General features: G+C 41.8%; 1 long non-coding RNA gene across 1 annotated transcript; it reads left to right on the plus strand.

Moving 5' to 3' along the window:
- Positions 1 to 3,820: 3,820 nt before the first annotated feature.
- LOC120441418 lies at positions 3,821 to 5,118 on the plus strand. Its single transcript, XR_005614062.1, has 3 exons — positions 3,821 to 3,897; positions 4,760 to 4,825; positions 5,094 to 5,118. It is a non-coding gene; the product is annotated as an uncharacterized LOC120441418 (long non-coding RNA).
- The last annotated feature ends 13,119 nt before the right edge of the window (positions 5,119 to 18,237 follow it).

Raw genomic sequence — 18,237 nt, forward strand, 5'->3', positions numbered from 1 at the left:
TCTGTGCTTTCTGATACTGCATTTTTTAATCTTTGAAGTTTCTTTCACAGCTCCCAGATCCGCGCTGTCACTCCCATCTCTAATCTGGCCAACATTCCAACATTTGTCGCAGACGTTTACATCATCTGCTTCCAGTGACAGCAACTTTTAGGAGATACGGGGTGGGTAAACGCTGCCGTCTGAATGGAAACGTGTACACAGACCGACACATTCACAGGACCATAAATCCTGCTTCCGTCACACGAGCCTAGAGACCAGTTCGTGATTTCCGATCACTTGGGCAAAAAAAGGGATTCACTGACCACTTGGCAGTATGTTCCTGGATGTTCCTGGCTGTCACTGAGTAAAGTCACTCAACAAAAAACATTTTCATTGCTAGCAGATTGCTGTCATTAATCTAGTTTGTATGGAAGACACCGACTTGTTTGCAAATACTAATTGCCCACCAAGTCAAACTTGAAAAATGGTGACACAAATCGGAAACTGAGATATTTTTTTTTTACCGAAAGTAAAAAATGCGCCTAACCACGAACAACAACGAGTTCACCAACGAACAGTCTCAACTGTAGCACATTCTTCACATTTTCACTACAAAATGTCAAGTAGTTGGTAAATGTGTACACAGACAAGTCAGCATTTTTCATACAATCTCTGAGGAAATGCAGTTTTTAGGTAGCACTATAAACCTGTTGGCAACAATTTCATGCAGCAACAGGAGCACCCCCGCAACAATATCTCTTCAACCCATTAGGTATTGCACATTTTCCCCCAGTGACCAGTCATTATCAAGGGTCACTGACTGCTCTGTAGGCCACCATGGCTGGTTCTTTACTGATTTCACAGCGACCACTTACACCATTTTTCTCTAGCGATGGTAGCGACGTTGCCATGGTGTCGCTGACAGGTCTCTATCCCTGTTCGACTGAGGTCCATGTTAGCATTAGAGCTTTTATTAGGTTTAAATCTTCTAGCTAAAGCTAGGAAAAAATATTGTAGTAAAATTACACAAGTCATTTAAAACAAAACATGAAAAATAAAAACAGCCATGAAAACAGATGTTTACTTTTCTATTATTTAGACAACTGTATGGTCTAATTTTTCTATTTTTATTTCATAAGAAATCTTTTAGATTAAATAGCAAGTCCTAGTGTCAAACTCCCTGTTAGGGACCTGCATGAGATATTCAACCTGAGCTGTGGCAAAATAAGAACTTCTGCAATCCACACATCAGGTGCTACGTTTTTAACATTTTAGCTGTCTTTACCTTACAATAGGAATTTCCTTGAGGTCACTTTTGTGACCTGCCACTATATAAATCAAACTGAATTCTACTGAACATTAGACAAGTTGTTGAGTAAGTACTGTCAAAGGAAAGGTGGAGGTAAGAGGTAGAAAATAAAAGAAATGTATGCTGAAACACTAACACAAAAATACTAACTATGTAATTTACCGTTTAAGCTTATTTGCATTGTCAGGGCTTATTCAGTTAATGTGTGTAAAATAGTTGATACTTAGCTGAACTGAATATATTGATTTTTTGTTGCATTTGTGTAAAATTTGCATCTCATTCTCTGTCTGTAAGGCATAGGCTAATTGTTTTATGTGGCCTGACAGGCTCATTAGTCCTTCTTCTCAGCAGGGAAAATAACCGTATTTCAAAATGAACTAAGTAATTGTGTAATTAATCTTTCTGGACAGCTTTTCCAGAGTTATTGACTCTTCCATTTCCTTTCGCCTTTATTTTGAATGTTATTTATTTGCCAAAAAAGAGGGAAAACACGTAGTGGACATCCAGGAATATAATTAAGGGAACTCTTGGGTTTTTTACGTGCGCTATTCTGAAAAAAAAGAATAGCGTAAAAAAAAAAAGTTGAGCATCTCGATCAAGTGACGAGGACAACGATGTGACCGTTTCAGGAGATGATAAAATATTTCTTAACACCCCGACAGCTTGCTGAAGAACTCGAGTTTCTTCTCCCCCCTCAATGCTGTCAGACACTTGAAAGTGACCCGCGCGTGCTTCTCAGCCAATCACAGCGGTACAGACACCCAGCCTTCCGTTTCCATTAAACTCCTTCCGTTTCCACTATACTCTTTCATTCACATACATTATTCTCTTGCATACATATATTTTCTTCTGACATGTATGCATTCTCTTGTTACATACATATATTATTTGTGAGATTAAATGCATACTGAATGCATGTAAATGAGAGCAAAATGTAGGAATGCATAAATGAAAATGCATGTATGTTAGAGTGAGAATTTGTAAATATGTACATTAAAATACATGTATAAGAGAGCACAATATTGCAATGTGTGTGTTAAATATGTGTAAACATGAGAATAAAAATATCTAAATCTAAAAATTAAAATAAAACTATAGTGAAAGTATATGTATGTGAAAGAAGAATAGATGTATGTGAGAGTGACAATACGTGTGTCTGACAGAAGAATATATGTGTGTGAGAGTGAAAGTATATGTGTGTGAAAGAAGAATGTATGTGTGTGAGAGTGAAAGAATGAATTTTGGCTTGTACAGCCCCTCATAGGTTTGCGTGAGCAGAGTGGATGGAGTCCAGTTCCTGGCTTCACACATTGTTTCAATCTGCCCCTGGCTAGACTGCTAAAAATAAATTCATTGTAACTGTTTGTTAATCTTTTCTGAACTCAAACTTTATTCCATTTTTTGAGTTGGAACTTTTTCACGTGTGCATGTATGCATTAGCAGTTGGTCAGTACTTCAACTCATAGTGCTGTTAGTGTGGCTCTTTAAAGGGAAATTTTGGTATTTTTCTCAATAAGACTGTAAAATCCTCTGATTCCAGTTATGAATCATAAAGTTTCACTAATTGTAAAGAGGGAGCTAGCATTCAATTACAGTATCAGGGCTGATTTGGTCTTTTTTGTGTGTTTGGGGGGATTTTTTGTGACATGAGAGTAACATTTGAAACAGCTTATGCGAAATGATTTTTTATTGTTCTAAAGGAGAGCAAATGAACAGGGCTAGTCCTGATAGAAAAATCCTACTACTTCCTGTTAACATATAATTTAGACAGTCAGACATCCAGTGCTCTGCAAACATCTTGAACCACCCATCATTTCTTTATATTTGCCTCAAATACAATAAATGAGGCAAAGAAAACCAAGTTGAATATACGTAGACTTCAGAATAGTTCTCCAGGCTTCTTGAAGGACACCTCTGCTGCTTTTTGTTCACTTCTCTTTTAAAATAATGCTGCACTGCTTCAGTAAAGTTCAGGTCCTGGCTCTGGGGAGGCCAATCCATGACTGATAGTATTCCATTGTTTCTATCCAGGTATGCGTTTCTACTGTATTGACAGTGTGTTTGGGATCATTGTCATGTAGAATAAGGAAATAGTGTCCAATTTGATGTGTTCCAGATGGTATTACAGGAAAATCAAAATCCGAATATAATAATTCCATCTCTTTTGACAAGATCCCCAACACCACTGACTGAAAATCAACCCAAAACTGACCAAAAGAAAATTTATAAGACCTTAAAAGCCTAGAGAACTATTGTTCAAGGTCAAAATTGCAAAAAAAATCCCCCCAAACTACAAGAACATAATTGCAATTAGGAAACTTGAGCATTTTTTAAAGTTACAGCTTCTCATTTATTATTTCATAATAGGTTTATTGCGACAAGGTCAAAATGTGTGTTTTACTTAGTTTCATGTGGGGTTATGAGGACATTCCCTGGCAAGAAGAAATAGTCAAGGCTCAATCTATTACCTTCCACACACCAGTGAGCCTACGTGCAACACCATTCCCTCATATCACTTCTCATTTTCTCTCCAGCCTGAGTCGCCTCCGAATGACTCACGACTCAGAACGCCGTGCCAGGCTGCGCTGCAGTTCCACTCCGAAAAACAAGTAATGTATTCTATAATGAATGTCGTGCTTGGGGGTGTTTTATTGTGGTGGCGGCAGGTGAGAGGATGGAAATGAGGATTAAATGCTCAAAGTAGAGGGAGATTTTTCATGTCCATATCTCGTCAGCTAAAGCTTTATGAGAATTAGGTTTGAATGCCAATCCAAAAAATGTCAGTGAGCGCTGACCATGCTCCCCTGGTTTTATTATTATAGGTCAGCACTGTGCCAAAGCTTCAGAGGGGTATAATCCCGCCTCTCTGACCTTTTCAATAACCAGATGGAAAAATGACCGATCAAACCATTCCTTGTACATCTTTTGAAAAGTTCTGTTGCATAATGTGAATTTAAAGTAGGCCAAGATGAGATCAGCGTAAGAAAGTCTTCCTGCAGCACGGATCACACAAACGCCACAAAATTAGGTACTGACAAAATAAATGGAAATTTGGTGGGTTTCTGTGATAGATTAAATTGTGATGTAAAATCACAAAGCGCACGTTTTATATCACACTTTTTGAGTCTAATTTTCACAAGTTTTCCCACACCCAAAGCTCTGTGCTTTTCTCTTCTGCCAAATGTAACTTCACCAAGATTCAGCTGTCATGACTGCATTCATCATGCAGCACTTAAGAAAAGCAGGTTCTCCATAAAAGGACTCTTAAAAGAAGCTTTTACATGATTCTCTTATAAGTAATCGCTGTGTTAAGGTTTGTTGTTTAGATATGAAGAGTCAAAGAACACTCTGGCCTTAGTTTCCCCTGTAGTTAGACATATCAACAGTTCAAGAGCCAACTTTCAGCTTAGTTTTAATCATACTCACAAACAAGCATTTGACATAATTCATGCATGAATTATTTTTGCTCAGAATGCTGTCAAAGGCTCCTGCAGTGTACTCTGATGTATTCAACACCGCGGTGGATGAGTTTAAGAGGTGGGCACACACAAAATCAGCATAAAACAAAGAAATATTATTCGGTATGCTGTGATAATAGACATGCAGCAGTTTTACTAATTCTGCCTCACAATTAAAACCTCAACATCACGTGTTAGTCATGTTAGCAATAGATAGACTCACCATTAGATTCTGTGTTTTCAAGTTATGTGTCTGTCCATTTTTTCTGATTAATAAGTCCAATAGTAAGTCTTATTTTGCATTTCTTCCTTTCTTTTTTTTTATCTACCTGAACTCTGAGAACCAGTCGCAGCAGATGGCCCCGCCCCTCCCTGAGCCTGGTTCTGCCGGAGGTTTCTTCCTGTTAAAAGAGAGTTTTTCCTTCCCACTGTCGCCAAAGTGCTCATAGGGGGTCATATGATTGCTGGGTTTTTCTCTGTATCTACTGTACAATATAAAGCGCCTTGAGGCGACTGCTGTTGTGATTTGGCGCTATATAAATAAAATTGAATTGAATTGAATTGAATTGAAGCATTTAATGACCAAATGTGTTAATGCATTTACCAGCTAACTGCTAGCTTTAACTAGACAGTGATGACACCACAAGAGCAAAGAGAAGGAAAAAAAGAAGCTAAAGTGAGGGTTCCTAAGTAGAAAACAATGAGCCAAAAGATACTAAAACACACAGTAAAATAGACACAAATGGCATTTGACAATTTCCTGTCACTACGTGCGACTGGTCATGTACTCTGCACTGCTACTGCAGGTCATTTTGTGGTGATCTGGCAGCATTCCTCCTCTCTTTTCTTGCACAAAGGAGCAGACACCGGTCCATTTTCCTGGTTGATGCCCTGTCCAACTCTCCTTGTATAATGGCCCATCTCCTCCAAACTTATGAGACTGTGCTGGGAGACACAGCAAACAGTCTTGTGGCAATACGCTGTGCCACCCTGGAGGAGTTGTACTACCTGTGCCAACTTGAATGGGCGACAAGTGACAAGGACACTAGTGGAAAGCAAAACTAAAGAAAAAAATCAGTCAGAAAGGATATTTTTAAAAACACTACCACATCACCCTTTAACCACTGAGGTAAAAGGGTGATGTGGTAGTGTTGTCACCTTGCCGGACAGCGTGAATACCCAACTTTGTGAATGCAGTCATTTTACATATTCAAATTCATACCATAGGGGCATCCAGAATGATTTTCAGATGAGTTTGAATTTCAGAGACCTTGACCTCTGACCTTGACCTTAAGGTCAGAGGTCAAGTTTTCTGAAAATCTTCTGAATGTGATAAATGGAGAATGGGTATTTATACCATAAGCCAGTGTTTTTCTCCATTGGGTTTTAGCTTTTTTTTCTACTTCTGTTGTGTTTTGTATGGTTTTCACAGTGTGTTTGACTTTTCAAAGACACCCTAGAAAATAGTGCAAATATAACATGTAGGTTCATTATAACAGCCTCTGCAGGAAGAATTCATGAAAAGAGAAACATAGTTGCATCTTAACCATCTAGTATTCATAATAGCACTTGGTTGTAAATACGGTAATTTTCACCTACATAGACAAAGCAAAGGATGATGTCTGGGTTTTCCATTATTCTGTAATGAACATCGTGTTTCCCAGCATGGGTAAAGTGAAAACAGATGCTACACCGACACTGAAGAAAGTAAATGTGAGAGTGCAACTGTGCAACGCTGTCTATTTGATCTAACAAAGATGCCCCTCTTGGGTGTTCGGTGGTCCAAGAGGCATTTTAGGGGAGCTCTGCTCGACATATGAGCTCTCATCGTTTGATCACATATCTTCATACACCTGTCAATACTATCTTCATCACATACTGAGCCTACTTTCATCCTCTTCAAACCTGTGCCTGAGTAGAATTTCAACACCTTCATGAGAGGATTACAGGTGATGAACAAAGTGTTCCAGTGGCATGAAGAAAGAAAAAAGATGGTGCGTGTAAGCCACTGCAATCCATGTTGAACAGAACATAGACCGGGCTGGAAGTTACTGTTGACCGTGCACAGAGCAGATTATCCTTTCATATACTGTAGCATGACTCCATCTGCTGGTCAGAGTCTGCTGCTTTTCGTGTTCCCTTTAAAACGCCAAACATCCCAGTGGTTTATGGGAACAAAGATGTTTTTGCAGGCTGTATTTATCTTTCCTCTTCATCATGCCCACCAAAGAATTACACCACCATGCTTTCACAGGAGCAACAACTCGACATATTCTATCATCTTCAGCAGTGAAAAGCAGTCAAATCAAGTGAATATCTAATAAAGTAACACTCTATGTAGAACCAAACTCACTCTTCTTGCTACCCAGCACTTCTAAATGTTGTGCATGAAATATTTCAGCAAATCAGACCAAGGCTGATTTAGTCCTGTTTGGGCTATTTTTCATTGTTTTCAGTTTTAATCATGTGAGCTGGCTTCCTTTTCCCTTTGCAGAATTTGACTACCCACCTGCAGCGAATCTATTTTGGGTGACTTCAGGTTTCTAACAGGGGTTATTTGGTTAAAGGTGTGATCCACAATGCACAGCAACCTCCTTTTTCTTTCTCAGAATTCATACCAGTTGTTTGCCATCTGCAGCACGCTTTTCACAACAATACAAACCCCCAACAACAAATTGCTCTTTATGAAATCTCCTCTCGCCTGCTGTGAGTCTTTTTATCAAACAAATGCATGTATTTAAATCCATAAATCCTTTTGGCTTTATTCATGGATATTAATAAATACTTTACCTTTACATACCAAGGGCTCATATCAGACATGGCTCGAGTTTCAGATAATGTCACTGATATATATCATCAGGTAATACCATACTAGCCAAAAACACGTAGCTTCATAGTTCTCTAAATGAGGGGTGTCACATTCAGTTTCACAAAGGGCCACACTGGGAAAGTACAGTGCAGTAATTTCCCAGTGTGGGGCAGTTACTTTTTTACGCAGGTTGAGGTAAACTTGGATAACTTTTCCCATGACAAATGACATCATCATATAAAAACCGCATTTTGTATTTACCAAGGTTATCTTTGTCTAATATTAAAATTTGTTCAATGATCTGTAACATTTAAGAGTGACAAATATATATAAAATTTTAAAAAATTAAGAAATCAGGAACAACACAAATACTTTTTCATGGCTCTACAGATTCACACTCAGGACCAGACATATATGTCAAAGCATGCTTTCATTTAATCAAAACCTACACTTAAAACTATTCTTGGTCTTTGTGAACATGAAGCAATAATATATCAAAGTATAACACAAAGTCAGTTAAACGTCAGGGATCTCAATCTGTCCAGCTAGGAAGCATAAACCATGGTGAACACATTACATAAGCCTTTTTTGGACAGTCTGGTCAGAAATACACACATAAGTATCCCACTGGAGGTCATCCTGCAGGGCTCTGATAACACTCCCCCCGGTCCTGCTGCTGGGTTGATGCCTTTCTACAGCCTGTCCAAGTATGCTCATATAACCACCCGTCTCCTGGTATCTCATCCACACTGTGCTTGAAGTTACTTCTGGTCGTAGTATGTATGGGTGTCCCCTCCTGGAGGAGTTGGACTACTCGTGCAATGCCTCGCATGTACCATCACGTGCTGCCAGCTGTGAAAGAAACTAAGAGAAAGCTGAAAAATCAGATAGGAGGGGGCCTCCACCTGCAAAACTATTTCCTTTCTTGGAGGTTGGTCTTATTGTTGCCTCCCCGGTGCACCTGTTGTCCCTTTGACTTGCACCAAATCAGCTGAAATCCTTTCACAATGGATTATTATGATATGCCTGATGTTTTATAATGTGTTACAAGCAAATAAATTCAGTTGTTCGTGGCAGTTTTTTCCAACTCAGGAGCATTTCTAAACTCAAAAATATTCTGTCATCTAAAGACCTGGAAACTGTTATCCATGCTTTTATATCGTCACATCTTGACTATTGTAACTCTCTCTATCTAGGCATTTGTCACTCAAGCCTGTCACGCCTGCAATTTGTTCAGAATGCAGCTGCAAGGCTCCTGACGGGTACTAGAAAGAGAGAGAATATTACTCCAGTACTCGCATCTCTACATTGGCTACCAGTTAAACATAGAATCGATTTTAAGGTTTTACTATTTATTTTTAAAGCTCTCCATGGTTTGGCTCCAGGTTACATTTCAGATCTTCTTAGCCTGCACTTACCCACTCGATCTCTGCGCTCCTCCAGTCAGATAGTTTTATCAGTTCCACGCTCACAGCTCAAATCTAGAGGTGACAGGGCTTTCTCCATTGCCGCCCCGAGACTCTGGAATAGTCTTCCCCCCTTCATAAAATTTTCTTCATCCTTGGAAGTCTTTAAATCGAATCTTAAGACCTACTTATTTTCCAAGGCTTTCGGATCTCTTTGATATCCTTTTTATTTTTGTTTATTTGGTCTCTTATTTTATTGGATGGTGTTGTATGTGTATATACGTTATGTTCACATATGTGTGCTTGTGTGTGAATGTGTACAGTTTTTGTATATGTATGTGCATATTTGCATGTACATTATGGTGTGTTCACACCGAACGCGATAGAGGCGTCCAGAGCGTCAGGTTTACATATAAAGTCAATGGAAAAGCGCGATGACACGCGATTGCGCGTCTGGCGAAAATTTGGAAGCAGATTTGCGTTGCGAAAACGCCAAAACGCGTGAAACGCGCGTCAGTGTGCCGCGTCTGGCGCGTTTGACTCGCGAAAAAAACCACGCGCGTGAGTTTTTGTGTTGCTCTTTGTGCATACGCGCGTTTCGCGTTCACCGCTGGAGTTGGAAAAATTTGAACTCCAGCGTCCAGTCGCTACCGCGTCAACCAATCAGGAGCCTGGTGACGTGGCTGTAACCAGGTCAAAGGGCAGATCAAACCAAAGCCCTTCATTCGTCATTCAGTATGGAGGAAAAACTCATCAACGCAGTGGCTAATCGTCCAGAACTATACGATGCTAGCTGCTACTTCTACCGGGACAGGAATAAAAAGGACCGAGCTTGGAGGCACAGAAGTGAGGAGATCGGGCAACCTGGTAAGTTCATTTGTTCTTCTTTTTAATTTTCAGACTGACCCGATGAAGCCGCGCTAAAGCTAGCAAGCCCGCCTACTGTCCCGCTATTTTCCCACTGATGTACAAATACCGTTCTGGTTTTATGCATGTTGTCATATAGGAATATATTGTTTATTAATAAACAGCACACAGTGGTCCCGCTCATCCGTCACTGCCTCGCTTTTTCGCTGATTTTTCATTGCACCGTACAGCATTGCATTCTGCAGCCTGATTGACAAATCTCCTCCGTGTCGTGTCTCCTGCGCTTGCCAAATTGATCATGTTTGGTTTTGATAACCATCACGTCCAATAGAAAAAACAGCACAAAAACACTCATAACTATGACCCTCATTCGAAATAGACACCTGCACCGGGAGGAAAAGGAAAAGGCGCACAAAGTGGCAGGCAGATGAAGACAAAACGCGGCATAAAAATACTTTTACGTTTTGCAATCTACAAAGGTTTGCACTTTGAGAATCAACTTGTGAGAACTGTGACTAATGTTCATGTGTGGGGGGAAAAAGTGTATAAAGTGCGTGGCGAGGGGCTAGTTATTCTGAGAACCCCTGCTGCAATAAAACAGGGACCACTGTATATACTTTCTCTATGATTATTGTATTCAACCTGTTAACAGTTAATATTGTCTTGATAGAACCAACTGATTCTGCTGCAGAGCATCCCCTGTTGCTTCTCCTGGCTCCCCAGTCCCTCCGCTCCTGCTGCTGCACCCACAGGTATGTACAGCAAGCACTGATAGCTTTTTACTCGGTGTGGGATTGCCTTGTGATCACCTTTACTAAATATCTACAACTAATCTGATTATATCCTGTTTTGTTTTTTCAATGTTGAAATTAAAATCTAGTAGCAGCCTTCTCATTCCTTTGTGTTTTGTGCTGTGTTTTACAGGCCCACAGAAGAGGACAGCTCCGAGACAGATGAGGGACGGGTCCCAGGACGGTCCATCGGCGGTGGAGCTGGCCATCCTGGAGTCCCTGAAGAGGCCACGCCAGTCTGCAATGGAGCATTTCCTCCTCAGCCTTGTTCCTGCTCTGGAGAGCAGCTGGGTCTTTTTTTTTTTATTCCTGTCTCTCTGTAAATAGTTATATTTTATATATTTATGTTTAATGTTTTTCTCTGTGAGAATTTTAATATTATTTCAAATAAATTTTTATAATGACTAATGTCTCAGTTCTACTACACAGCAAATGTTGGCACACGACTTGACACATGTAGAATTTATTTCATATTATACTAATGACAGAATATACTAATACAGTGGGATGCAAAGGTTTGGGCAACCTTGTTAATAGCCATTATTTTCCTGTATAAATCGTTAGTTGTTACAATAAAAATGTCAGTTAAATATATCATACAGGAGACACACACAGTGATATTTGAGAAGTGAAAAGAAGTTTACTGGATTTACAAAAGTGTGCAATAATTGTTTAAACAAAATCAAGCAGGTGCATAAATTTGGGCACCACAAAAAAGAAATGAAATAAATATTTAGTGTATATCCATGTGTGTGTCTCCTATGTGATATATGGGGGCCTTTGTCTGAACGTGCTTCCCATCCAGAGCTCCACAGCAGAGAGGGAAGTTCCAGCGCTCCTGGAATCCCTCTGTGATGGACCGCCAGTCTCCAGGTGAAGGCACAGCCATGAAGTCGTCCACTAGACAGTCCCAGATGGCCGTCGCTACCTGGGGGTGATCTGGCACACTGTGGACACACCGACTCTGAAACTGAACGCGATGGTCCTGAAGGAGTCCCCGTGGCAAGGAACCTGGACAAAATTGTTCAAAATTAGTATTATGTGTACTGCAGTTACAAAATACATTATTCAAATTCCAAAATACTTTTGTGATGTCAGATTTAAATTACAAAACATAAATCTTACATAAAACATTTTCTAATTATAAGGATAATTACATAATATATATTAGATATAATATAAAACAGTCAGTTGTGTTTTGTTTTAACTTTACCATATCATAATTTGATTGGTAGCAACTTTTACCACTACAGTGAGCCAATCACTCATAATTCCTAAACATGTAAATTAGGCAGGAATGAAGTAAGACATTAATAGAAATAAAGAGTTGTATGTTGACATGTAGCCCTTTCCTTGCTTAAATCATTAATATTTTTGAAAAATTAATCTGTGATAAGACATAGCTTATCAAGATAGAACCATATAACTAAAGATGAACCAAACTGTTCACAATTTTATCTACCTCTCAGTTTAAAGAAAGGCTGGTGACCCCTGTTATAGAGTCTGACAGCTGCGAGGATTACATACAAATATTCATCTATACCAGAATTAAACCAGGTGTAAATAAGGAGTGAGTATCACTACAAAGATTAACCCACAGTGGTCCTTGTACCAGTTTGATATCAGCAAACACAGAGAGCATACACTGATAGACACCACAGCCATGCTATCAATGCAAACACTGATAACAGCATAAATTGAATTAAATCTGGACTTGATGAGACCTTTCAAGTATCACTAGAAATATTATAAACAGTCGTCTCCATACCACAGTTTGCTATCAGTAAACACCGACGGCATTCATTGATAGCATAGCACATCCATGTTAGCAGTGTATAAACGATAGTTTAGCATATTAGCACAGGTATCAATAAAGGACTACCGTATTAAACACTTTTACTAACCGCAGGCAGATGGACAGGCCTTCTGCAGGTGGGATTGAGCACCTGTAGTTGGTGTCTAGGCGGGCGATGCTTGGACCAACGCGGGACAGCAGGTCCTCAAACTGGGCGAGGGAAAGACGGCGATATCGCTGAAATCGGCTGTCATCCAGGCGCAGCTCCTGGAGCAAGTGGTGAAACTCACCAAACTGCTCACCCGTCTGGAGGACTTGATAGACCCAGGTACGGCGAGGACGTCCTTAACGCTGCTGCTCTGCTCTCCACAGTAAATAGAAACGCTAGCTCGACAGCCGCCGCTCTAGCAAAGATACTGTCTGGCACAACTTCCTCCCACATTTCCGGTTCACGCGTCAAAATATGCAATTTTGACGCGATGGATTTTTCTTGGACACGCGTCGAGGTGCGAATGTGCACGCGTCAAATTAGGGGCGTTTGGGGCGTTTTCGCTCGCGTCTATCGCGTTCGGTACAATTCCTTTTTTTAAAAATGTTTTTCCTTCTATTTTAATTCTTTCGTTATATTATCCCTTTGTTCAGCACTTTGGCCGACACTTGATGTCTTTTAAATGTGCTATATAAATAAAGATGACTTGACTTGACTTGTTATACTGCGATGATTGAGGGTTCCCTTAATGTTTTTATGTGACAGCTTATTCAAAGCAAAAATAACAAATATTTAATCTTGTTAACCATCTATTTAACAAGATGACCGCATAATGGTAAATGTCAGAATAAATATAATGTAAAACATGGCTAAAGGTATTATTTGCATGTAGTATACAAGCTGCACATAAGAATCTACAAACTGTCAGTTAACTTTGAACTTTCTTCAGTATAGCAACACAAATTCTCTTCTTTAGGCCTTTCTTCACAACGAGTATTTCTTGGCAATCTTAGCTCTGTAGAGTTTAATGTTGAACGGACCTATTCGCATGACCAGCCAATAGCATCAAAGGACATTCTCAGAGGACATTAAAGCTTGTTTTTTTCACAGACTGCAATGGCAGACCGTGGAGTAGAGGTAAGTAGGACCCAAACACTGGACTCTTATTGTGAAGGACAGTGGATTTATTTACAACAACAATGTACAAATATGTACAAATCCAGCACTGTGGCTCCCGTGGTGATTCCTTTGTGAATCTCACACAGTGCACGTGTCCATAAACAGTGAAAAGGTGTCAACTCCAAAACCCAATTCAGCTCCATGACTTCCCCTCCTGACGATGCTCTCCGCTCCCGTCTCCTGGTGACACAAAAACACACGCAGCTCAGCAGGAAACCCACAGTAGCGATGTCGTTCACAAACACTCATCAATGGAGGTACTTTACAGGTTTGACGTAGTGTAATCCTGCGCTTACTGGAGCTCAGCCACCTGCTTAAATAGGACGCTGTTGATGAGGGCGCATAACAGTTCCACAAACCATGATTTCCATGGTGGAGGCAAAACAGTTCAGGTGGCCGACCAAACGGGTGGCGACGCTGGCGAGATCCTTCAGGTGGTATACCAAGGGTCCGGCAGCGACAGTGAGACATTTCTGGAGGCTGGCCCGGTTGGCGGCGACTGTGGCAAAACAGTTTAGGTGGCCTGCCACGGGCCCGGTGGTGGTGACATAGCAGCTCTGCTGGGCGGCAACTTGGCAGCAACTTAGCGGCTCAGGTGGCCGGCTGCGGGGCAAGACCAGGTGACGTGACGTCCTGAGGCGCAGCAGACGGCCCACACACTCCCGGCTCGGGCTGAGCGGGTCCCCCAGGCAGGGCGGCAGCTGCAGACGGTTGAGGTGATGGCGATGCCGGTGTGGCAGCCGCAGGTGGTGGAGATGATGTTGGCGAAGCTGCCATGAGCATCTGTGATGATGGTGGTGTGGCAGCCGCAGGCGGTGGAGATGATATTGGCGAAGCTGCCATGAGCATCTGTGATGATGCGGGTGTGGCAGCCGCAGGTGGTGGAGATGATGTTGGCGAAGCTGCCATGAGCATCTGTGATGATGCGGGTGTGGCAGCCGCAGGTGGTGGAGATGATATTGGCGAAGCTGCCATGAGCATCTGTGATGATGGTGGTGTAGCAGCCACAGGCGGTGGAGATAATGTTGGCGAAGCTGCCATGAGCATCTGTGATGATGGTGGTGTGGCAGCCACAGGTGGTGGAGATGATGTTGGCGAAGCTGCCATGAGCATCTGTGATGATGCCGGTGTGGCAGCCTCAGGCAGCTGAACTGACAATGGCGGCATGGTGGTGACAGGTGGGTGAAGAAATGACTGAGCCACAGGCTGGGCAGCTGACTGAGCCATCTGCAGGGGTCTAGAGGTGACGAAAATCACAGACTCACTCTCTGGGGAGCCCTGGGGAGAGTAACTGTCTTTTGGCTGAGTGACTGGGCGGAAAAGGGTTCTGACGCCGGGCTCTCTAACGCTGTCCATTCAGCTGCCATAAAAACAGTCCCAAAGTTAACAGTAGGCACTAGGCTAATAGTTTCTTGGCTCACAAGCTCAAATGGAGCGTAGTGGAAAAAATCCATATTCTCAGAGCCAGTGGACGTGTCCTCCATAAAAACAAAAAACAGACTGAACAGGTCTGATAACTATAGTCCCAGGCTCAGAATGAGCACCGGAAAAACAACTCTCATCCCCCCCTGCACTAAGCACTTCCCCGGAATCAATCGACACAGTATTAACAGGTAATGAAAAGGAGCCTGGGTTACTCATGACAGATTCACAGTTAGTAGCTACAGGGCCCACTGACAGTCTCTAAGCCCACTAACTCAGAGAAACCCACAGTGGACAGGTTAGCCAAAACCTCTCTCTCTCCACATTTAGCAGGCTTAGTATTGCCAGTGAGCGCGGGGGAAAATAGTCTTTATTTTCCTGTTCAAAGCAAGTGGAATTACAACTATGGCAAAGTCTGAGTAACTCTGCGGCGCCTTGCACTGCTGGTCCAGAATCAGCTGATTCTTCTGAAGCCACAGGAGTGAGGTGCGTTGTAGTTTGACGATGGTGCGGGCACCGTCTCCTCTGAGAAGGTGGGGCCACGTGTTTGGAAACTGTCCACTCTTGATCATCTGCATTTTGATCCTCTGTGACAGGATTTAGTAAAACAACAGAGTCCGGTTTACTCACTGCGGTGACTAGAGCTGTCGGTCCTTTGTCTGCTGACTCAGCAGACGCCACAGTAGTGTGTGGAGATGTGATGGGATGCCGATGGCGAGGGAGCCGTCTCCCCCAGAATGGAGGTTCCAACAAGTGAGCAGCAAGCGACGGTGGGAAAACCGTGCGTCGACGCAGAAAAAGAGCAGGCAGCAAGGGCTCCCAGGAGGGCAGCCGAATCCTCCTTGCCCAGACTGCCCAAACCAAACAGCTCAAAGCTGGGAGCTTGCTCTCAGGACGGTTACAATTTGAGTTTTTTAATGTCCAAAAAGCTCACAGAAAAGGTAGTGGATGACAGGAGGTTATCACAAAACACTACCCGTATGTGTCTCTGGTGTTGGCTCGCAGTCTGGATTAGCCAGCAGTAATTCCAGAGCTGGGAGAGCAACTCCTCCTCTGAGGCAACACTTGAGTCCGCTGGGTCCATTATGGCGGGATTATTCTGTCACGATTGCAATGGCAGACCGTGGAGTTGAGGTAAGAAGGACCCAAACACTGGACTCTTATTGTGAAGGACAGTGGATTTATTTAAAACAACCAAAACCCTACATACGAAAAAATAAACATACAAAATACATGAGCCCTGGGTCCCTAGACCCAGGCCATGACAGTTTTTGGATGTTGCCTGCCTTTTGTTCCATTCACTGTCCATTTGATCCCACACTGCTTCAATAATGTTGAAGTCCGGGCTTGTCCATGACTAATAGTGTGTAATGTGTGTTTCTCTATCTGGCCAGTATGTTTGGGATCATTGACATGTTCCACAGGGTTCTTCACCAGGACCCATTTTGTTGATATTATACATGCTTCCTTTAGGTACTATCATTCAAAGGCATAGCATACATTTTCACTGCTATGCAGATGATGCCCAGCTCTGTATCCATGAAGCCAGATGACACACTTGTCATTGGGGTTTTCTCTATATAAAAACAGTATTAAGCACCTTAAGGCAAATTATGATTTGGCTTTCTGTAAATAAAACTGAAATGAAACTGAACTGAATTGTCATGGTGAAGAGTGAAACCATAGTCAATCAGAGACTTTCATCATATTGTATGGTGGATCGGAATCTAACTATAATTTTCTGTGTTCATAATTCCATGAAACAATGGAACCATGACACTTACTGCTGTCTTTCCTGACCTCCTTCCTTGAAGATGATTTTAGCCACAAGTTTCAGATTTGGACTCATCTCTCCAACAGACCTGTTGCCACTGATTTTCAGTTCAATTCTTGTGTATTTTGGCACACCTGAGGCTTTTCCCCTCTGTTTCTCCTCCTTGAGAAGCCACCCCTCTATTAAGAGGTTTTGGTGAACTGCAGATAGATCAGCTGAAGAGTCTATCTCTTTGGTCCTGTCAGGTGTTTGTTGGATTTTTGTTTCCTTTTTCTGAGGGACATGACTTTCAGATACTTTAGCTCATCTACTGTAAATCACTGATATGGGACGTTTTTGGCTAATAGCTCTATGGGAACCACCTTGGTGATGCAAAAATATTTCCTGTAAAACTATTTCTTCTTTTTTTGTTGTTATTTTTTGTTTGTTTTGTTTTGATTTTGTTTAAATCTTTGATAACTTCTCTCCATTATTTTGCATTTAACACATTGGTGCAGATTAGATCAAATCTGATGACCAATCTTTTGCTTTCACTGTGAGTCAACATGGAGCCGAGTCATCCATGTGCAGCTCTTCCTCAAATTCTGCTTCTTTTTTTCTCACACGGTGACTTGCATTTAGGTGTTTTACATACAGATGTAGCCAAAGTGGAAGTTGATTATTTACAGCTCACTTGCTCAAGCATGCTCCTGTAGTTTGAATCCCAATGATGAATTTGTTTGTTAATATGCATTTTTAATGCCCGTGTTTCCTCTTTTGTTTATGTAGCCATTGATTTGCTTTGTTCTGTCAGTCTTTCTTAACAAACACCTTGTTCCACCAGCGTGCAGAGGTCCTGCCTGGTGCCTTTCGAAAACCAGGCCACTTTTTGAATGGGTTTGAGAATTATTTTGACCATCAGAAGCTGTGATACATTTCATTGGGTGAAAAACTGCATCTGCAAATCATTAGAGGTTTCCTGCACTAACCCTTCCCGTCACCACTGACATTACTGGTTTCAATTTAAGGCCCAGCAGATTTATGTGGCTGTGGCTCGGGCGGTAAAGCAGTAGAGCACCTACTAATTAAAAGGTTGGTGGTTTATTCCCTAGCTGCTTCAGTTTACATGCTAAAGTACTCTTAGGCAAGGAACTGAGCCCCAAATTACTCTCCAAGGCATTTATTAGTGAATGTTAGAAAACACATAGATATAGCAGGGGTGGGGAATGCTTGTGTCTGACTGGATGAATGAGACATGTTGTATAAAGAACTCTGAGTGCTCAAGTAGAAAAGTGCAGCTTTTACTGGTAGAACTGTGCAGGGCTGGCTCTAGATTGGACATCGCACTAGCGAACAGCAGCATTTAGCTGTCTGATCAAAAAGCCTGCTGTTGGATTTTTCTGCTACAGAACCTCAGGGTCAGAGACTGAGTCAGTTTCTCAGGCTTCGATGAGTGGGAAGACAGTGTGGTACCGTGAAC

This window comes from Oreochromis aureus, linkage group 8, assembly GCF_013358895.1.
Source record: "Oreochromis aureus strain Israel breed Guangdong linkage group 8, ZZ_aureus, whole genome shotgun sequence".
Lineage (NCBI taxonomy): Eukaryota > Metazoa > Chordata > Actinopteri > Cichliformes > Cichlidae > Oreochromis > Oreochromis aureus.